Source organism: Cynara cardunculus (genome assembly GCF_001531365.2).
Source record: "Cynara cardunculus var. scolymus isolate 2C chromosome LG 1, CcrdV1, whole genome shotgun sequence".
NCBI classification, from domain to species: domain Eukaryota; kingdom Viridiplantae; phylum Streptophyta; class Magnoliopsida; order Asterales; family Asteraceae; genus Cynara; species Cynara cardunculus.
In genome coordinates this window covers 38,297,190-38,305,236 of record NC_037528.1, presented here as the reverse complement: position 1 = coordinate 38,305,236, position 8,047 = coordinate 38,297,190, and positions in this window count along the sequence as shown.

The window sequence follows — 8,047 nt, the reverse complement described above, 5'->3', positions numbered from 1 at the left end:
AGGCTTGACCGGACTTGGCAATCATCACATAAGGTTCATCTGGTTTAGATATAACTCGCCTACCAGCCTAACCGTACTCTTGTAAATCGCTTGAAGTTTTAGTCAATATAGGACTTAACCAAAATCGTAGCAAGTTTAGCCGGAGTTCATGTCTTAAACGGATTAACCTTCCTCGGTCACCACTTTACACGGTTTAGGACTTAGCCGCATACACTACATTTTTCGGAGTCCAAATAAACCGCACACTAGGCTGTCCGACTTAGTTTAAACCGCTCACTAGCATTGTCTAGACACCATTATCGGATAAATCACTTAGTTGAGATTTCAAGTTCCTCGTGTATAGGCTCATTCGGATTAGATAGTCTCTGGTTATAGTTTTGTCTGATCTTTCCTTCCTCGCTCACATCGTGTCCGGATTAGACATCACCGTGTATGACTTAGTCATTCACACATATCTCGTGTCCGAATTTGTTAAATTTTGAAAATTTTACTGTTTTTTTATCTGTTTTGTTTTTGTTTTTAAACTATTTGAGAATCTTTGAACTATTTTCAATTGCCTAAACTGTTTTTCATCAGTTTTAACTATTTTAACAGTTTTTAACAGGTTTCAACAGTTTTTGACTGTTTTTACTGATTTTTGACAATTTTTTGCTGTTTTTTTGATTTCTCATCAGTTTTTGCGTTTTCTGTTTTGTTTTTTTAGCATAATTGATTTTGATTTCTTTTTAAATTGATTTCACAACATTTGATATGATAATCAATCTAATTGAAAAATGGCAGTTTCATTGGAGAGAGAGAGTATAAAGAGCTTAAAGAGAAATACGATAAACTAAATTCTGAGCTTAACAAGAATATATCATGGACAATTCCTCTTACTGACTGTAATGAGAGAGAGAAAGAAGAGAAGAGATTTTTGCAAGAAAAGCTGAGTGATCTGATGAAAACTGTTTCTGATCCACAAGAGACAGTAAGATTGAAGAAACAGATAGAAGACTTAACAGTTAAACTGCATAGATCTAAACTGCAAGTTGACTCTTTTGAGAGGAATAAAGTTTTAGAAATTGAGAAGGTTTTAAATGCAGAGAGAAATGAATTAGACAAATAAAAGTGTCAGAGACAAACTCAGAAATTGTCTGACAACATTGCTCTAAAGCAGAAGGCTTTAGATGAAGAGAATAAGCAGTTTGTGCTCGAAAAGAGAAATACTGCAAAGAAATATACAACTATTGCTAAAGAGCTGGCTGAAAAGAAAAAATGGCTCGACATCGCTTCTGAGAATGAGAGGAGCATCTCAGATGAAGAGAGAAGAGAGTTTCATAATCAGAAAAAGAAATTTGAAATGCTTAAAAAGGAGTTAGAAGGTAAACTCCTAGATACTACAAAGAAATTGTCTGATCTGAAGACAAAACTTGAAACTGAATTGAAGATGAGAACTGAACTTAAAAATAAGTTTGATTTAGTTACTGTTGAAAAAGACAAGCTTTTACAGAAAGTCAAAGACTTTTCTTGTGCTCAAAGCTCAACTGGTTCTCCTTCTCAGTGTAAAACCAGCTTCTATGACTGTTCCAAATCGAACAGTTATTCAAGCCCTAAATCTACTGTTTCTAAGAACTATTCTTGTTCTTCTAATCAGTTTATCAAGGGTACGTTATCAGATCACCCAATTATTCTTCTAAGGTTAAAAGCATTTGGGTCAGTAAATCTGAATCTGTTTCATCTTGTACCCTTGTTGTTACTAATCATCTTCCTTGTTTTGTGAGATCTACTTCTGCTCTAATTAATCTTAGCAAGAGAAAAATCATGTGCTCCACATGCAAAACAACAGATTTTGTGAACAAGAAGACGTACAACAGATGGAGTGCAGACAACAGATATCCGAAGGATTGGAAAGGTAAGAACATGTATGATTACAATAACTGGTATGGATCATATTATGTATATAATCATCTTGTTAAAAGTGCGAAAAAGAAAACATCTAATAAAAATAGATGGTTTGGCAGGTACAACATCTCACAACCTGATACTAACAAAGAAGGACCCAAGTTCGTTTGGGTACCAAAATCTATTTGATCTGATTTTGCAGGTGTGTCATTACTGCGATGATTAGAGATTCATTCACATGATGCACAAATTCAGGGGGAGTTGTATACTTTCCAACAAAGGCTTCTGTTGGACCTGTAAATTCAGCTTTGATATTGATCTATTACTCTGAATGAACTCTAGGACGATTACAGTGCAGCGAAAACAATATTAAGAATAAAACAGAGTAAAATAAACCAAGAACACACAGTTAAGATGATGAAGAAGATGAACACAGGAGAATAGCTTCAAAGGTTTTTCAATTCAATTGAAAATAAGACGATTACAATTCGGAAGCGCACAATTTACAAAGGCCTAAGCTGCTATTTATACTAGTTCCTAACGACCTTACTGACATGATCTAGACGTGTGAAATCATCTAAGCCGTCCAAATAAAGTCTATTAAGTCCTAGTCACATGAGAAGCACATGCAGCAAACAACCTTTGAAAAACAGTAGAACAGGATCTTCATAGAAGACTAATCCGTAGACCCTCTGGAGCCATCTCAGAGGTTCTGCTGTAATTGACTTGAATGATCTTATTGCCTGAGGACCATTTTCCAGAACCTCTGTGAGAGACATCAAAGGTTCTGTCACATTTGACTTGCACAATGAAACAGCTTCTGTTGCTAGTCCTCTATTGTCTTCTGTGGAAGATACCCTTTTGTCAACACTTGCAGAATACTTTTTCATAGTTTTACATTAAGTGAATATTAGAGCTAACAATCTCCCCTTAAGTATGAATAAGTAAAATTGGACAAATGGATGCAAGAAATGACTAATAGAAAGAATTACAAGAGAAGATTAAACTCATCCTCTGAAAAGAATTACATAAATTGAAAGAATTGAAAAATTTGTTGCTCAGGCCAACACTATTACAAGAATTAGTCCACAGCAGAGTCTGGATAATCATCTACGGTGAATTACAGATATGACTTGATAGTTTTGTAGACTTTGAATATCCAGTCTCTGAAGGAGACTTGAACTTTGATTGTTTCCAGAATACCGGTCACTTCGTCCGCCCTTAAATGCCCTCTGTGCACCTCTGCTGCTACTAGGTTGAACACCCACTCAAGAGACTCTGTCGAATACTTGTTCACCTCTGCCGGATCAAAGAACCTTAGAATCTCATCCTTGTCCAGGAAAACAAACCTAAAGATGGGATTGTGGACCGGTGTTTGGATGAGACCTAAGCAACCAACTTGGCCTATTCTTTGGAGGGGAAATCTTCAAATCTGGTTGGGCCAACCTCATCGTGATATCGAAGTCCTTCTGGTTGTAGTATTTTACTTGAGCGCGCATTACTTCGATCAGCCTTCTGAGAGAAATCGAATAGCTTGACCTCCTCTCCATGTACTTGTTAAGAATTTTGTGCAAGAAGATAAGGTCAAATACACAGAGGTTGTGGAGGTCAGCATCTGTGAACGTGTAGAGATTGCCGTCATCCCTCTTTACCACATATCGAGAATAAAGCACCGTCTTCTTCAGTATAGTCCTCGGAGATATGGTTTCAAGAGAAGTTATCACGTGCTCTGAGAAGACCTGCTCGCGTGGCCTTGTGAGTTTTAAGAAGTGGAACTTTGCAGCGGTAGAGGGTATTCCTGTAAGCTTGTTAGGACTGAGAAATCAGTATTAATTGTATTCGTCATGAAAGTTTATAAATAGTCTAATTGTAAAAAGTCAGCGTGTTTGACTTTTCTTATAGGTTTGACTTTGACTTTGTCTTTGTATGTTTGACCGTATAAATAGGTTACTAATCTTTGTAATTAGTAAGAGGAGCTTAATTGTAATAATACATTCATAATAGAGAGTTTGACCAGAGCTTACAAGATTGACCATTTCTCTCAATATTCATAACATTGTTCTTGGTGTTCTTGAATGATTATATGAATCTGCCATMATGATTATGAAGATATGAAGAATTGATCAGTGATTGTGGACACACAATTGGTATCAGAGCAGGATGCAAGAAATAAGAGGAAGAATCAAGAAGATAAGTGAATTTTTTTTAATTTCTGAATTTTTTTGTTCTTCGTGTTTTTGATTTTTTTCTTTCTGTTTGATCCGATTTTTTCATAAATCTTGTGTTTTTGTGTTAAAAATATGATCAAAATGTTCGAAATTGTGTTGTTCACAAATTTTTGTGATTTGATCATCTTTTATCAAGATTTGATCGGATTTTTGTGTTTTTAAATTTTTTCGTGTTCTTAATTTTTTTTAAAATTAGTGTTTTTTGATCCAGTTTTGTATAAATTTCTTTTAGTTTTTTTGTTTTTGTTAGTTTTAATTTGTTTGTATTTTGAGTTTGTTTTTATTTTTGTTAAACCGCCCAACTTTTAAAGCCTATCTTCAAGGCCTATTTCCTTCATTTTGTTCATGTTATTCATTGTACGCCCATCATAAGAACTCAGATTAAGCGGTGTTCAAGTAAACCGCACACCATTCAAGCGGTGTTCGTCTAAACCGCGTGTAACTTGAGCGGAGATGAGAGGAGAACGTGCGAAGAAGTAAACCGAGTGTTCAATTGATTTCTAGTTGAAGTCTACACCGCAGAAGCATCAACAGGTAAAGTTCTTAATTTTTTTTCTTTCTAAGTCTAATCCGATCATAGCTTCATTGGATTTCTTGAGGTTTATATCTAAACCATACACCTTTTGTCCAGTATTCATCTACACCGGTCACCTCTTGACCGGATTAGAGCTCTGATTCGGTAAGCATCTCAGATTTCATGTAAACCGTTCAATTAATGTGAGTGATTTTGTTTTAATTTTGAGCGGTTTAGGACTTGTTGTGCATCGAACTATTTTTGAGCAGACTTCTAATCCGCTTGATTCCATTTACCCAGATATCTAAATCATTTTCTATTTTTGATTCAATTTGGGTGTACATTGTTTTTTGATTCGATTTGGTTTAATAAAATTGTTGATTGAGTTGATCATATTTCTTAATTTTCTTGAAGCTGAGGTTTTGTTCTTGCTATTTCTTTAAGCTGTCAGGTTTATCATTCATTGTTGTGTCCGGTATACACCCAAGCATTTCTAATCGATTGAAAGTGCTGTCAGGTTTACACCTAGTGTTGTCCGGTTTACAATTGTGTTGACAGGTTTACATTCATTCTTGACAGGTTCTTTGTAGTTGAGTGTGCAGTTGACAGGTTTACTTTCAAGTTGTGAGGTTACAATCTTATAGAGCTGTCCGATTTAAAACAGTAACAACAACAAGAAAAGGTTTAAAACAGGATTGTTCATTGTGTTGTTTAGTGTGCTGTTTGTTGTGCTTTGTTGGTAACAGCAGTGTGCAGCAGAAAGTTTTTGAAGGTTCTTAACAGTTGGATTGGAACAGAAAAGAAGAAGACTGTTTACAGTCTGTTTAGAGAGTTGTTTAAGAGCTGCTTTGAAATTCTTTGATTGCCTAGTATATAGAACCTGTTATACTCTGTTGGTGTGGAGAGAAGAAAGTGTCTGTGTTGATGTATTTGAAATATTGTGCAGCAGCAAGTTATACAGCAACAAGTTTTACATTGTTCGTTTCATGCATTGGAAGTAGTGTGCGGTTTAGGCAACTGGTTTTAAAACAGCAGCTTCACAGATATCTGTTGGGTGTGAATCGAGTTGTAACAACAAGAAATACAGCAGTGCTCTAAAGATTTAGCAACAACAGGTTTGGGATTAAAGGTTGTTTTGACAGCAAAGAAAGACAGCAGCAACAGATTCATAGCAGTTCGTATAGTTGTATAGTGTGCAGTTCGTATAGTTTAAAACAGCAACTAGCAGCTGCGTTGGTGTCGAGAAGAAACAAGACAGCAGCAGTAAATTCATAGCTATAAAGTTTGTAGATCTTGACAGCAATAGCATATACAAAACAGCAACAGCAACAACTGTGCTGTGTTTGTGATTTGATTTGAAACAATTTGCTGTTTTTGAGTTGTTTTCGTGCAGGTAGATTTGCTTTGAAACAACAAATTCCAGCAGCAGCGAAGTTGTTTGAATAAGCAGGTTTAAAGGACAAAACAAAAGTTGGATTTCTTCTTGGAATTCACTTTCATCTTGTCAGCAGTTTGTTTAAGTAGCAGTCTGTTAAGGTGACAGATTGAGCAACCATTTTGACAGCAACTCCACAGTAGCAGGTTGAAGAAGCAGCAGCATTGTAACAGATCAAGTCTGTAACAGTAGCTACAATCTGTTTTTACAGTTTAAATACAGATTTAAATCTGTTTGTGTTTAGACAGTATTGCAACCTTTCTTGCTGGTTTGAGTTTGCGTTTCAGTCTAAATCTGTTTGTGTTTAGACTGTGTGTACAGTTGTTAACAGCATAATTTGTTGTTTTGCAACTGTTAGTTTGGTAGCAGCAGGTAGTGTGCAGAGAAGACATCAGCAGCAGCAGTGTGTAATTTGCAGTTGCAGGTTGTTTTGAATTTTGTCCGTGAGTTAAGCAATAAGTGACTCACAACATTATAGCAAGTGCAGGAAGCAGTTTCACAGATAGCAGCTCAAGTGCGAAAGCAGCAACTGTGGACATTCTCAAGCTGCACAGTGAACTGTTTTGAGCATATTTGGTTTACTTTCTTGTGCTGATCAACTGTGGACATCTGTATTGTTTGATTTGGGCTTGTATCAAGTTTTTGAACTTGGATTTTTTTTTCGGACTGTTTTTATTTTCTTAGTTCACTTGTGTTTATATTTTTTTTGGATCATTGTATATTTGTTTTTGTGTGAGTTTTTCAGTGTTTGTGTTTTTCTGTTCTTTTTGAGCTTAAATGTTCATATTTCTTTTATCTGATTTCACTGCATAGATCCTTAACTGATCATTTTTTTTAAATGGCAGTTTTTTATACTAAAGAATATCGTGAGCTTAAAGAAAAGTATGCTCAAGTAGATTCTAGTCTTAGCAAGAGTATATCATGGTCAAATCATATGAATAGTATTCTTCAGAGAGAGAAAGAAGATAAGAGAATTTTGCAAGAAAAGCTGGATGAACTGATGAAAACCTGTGCTGATCCAGAAGAGACAGTTAGGTTAAATAAACAAGTTGAGGACTTAAATACTATAGTGAATAAATCTGAAAGTGAAATGATTGAAGTAAGAGAGCTGTTAAACTTAGAGAAAGAAAAAGTTTTGGAAGTGGAAAAGGTTTTAAATGATGAAAGGAAAGAGATAGAGATAGAAAGGAAGAGGATTATGGAAGTTGAAAGAAAGTTTGAAGCTGAACGAGAATCTTACGAGAAGAAAATTAACTCTCTAGAGCTAAACGCCAAGATGCTTCTACAGCAAATCTTGGATTTTGAGCAGCTTCTCATTCTGGAACGAGCCAAGAATGATAAAGAAAAGAAAGACATCTCCGAAGACTGTCAGAGCCAGGTCCAGAAACTATCTAAAAGCATTGATCTAAAGCAAAAGGCGTTAGACGAAGAGAAAAAGCAATTTGCTACATAGAAAAGAAATACTTCAAAGAAGTATACAKCAATTGCAAAAGAGCTTACTGAGAAGAGGAAGTGGCTTGACATMGCTTTGGAGAATGACAAAAGCAGCTCAGATGAAGAGAAGAGAGAGTTGCTAAATCAGAAGAAACAATTTGAAATGAATCAGAAGGAGTTAGAAGGTAAACTCCTGGATACTTCAAAGAAATTGTCTGATCTAAAGATAGACCTTGAAACTGAATTGAACATGAGAACTGAATTGAAAATTAAATATGATTTAGTTAGTGTAGAACGAGACCAACTTTTACAAAAAGTCAAAGACTTTTCTTGTGCTCAAAGCTCAACTGGTTCTCCTTCTCAGTGTAAAACCAGCTKTTATAATTGTTCATATTCGAACAGTTATTCAAGCAGTCCTAAATCTAAAGTTTCGAAGAACTACTCTCGTTCTAATCAGTACTATCAAGGATATGTCATTGAATCACCCAATTACTCTTCAAAGATGAAAAGCATATGGGTTAATAAGTCTGATTCTGCTTTATCTCATGCACCTGT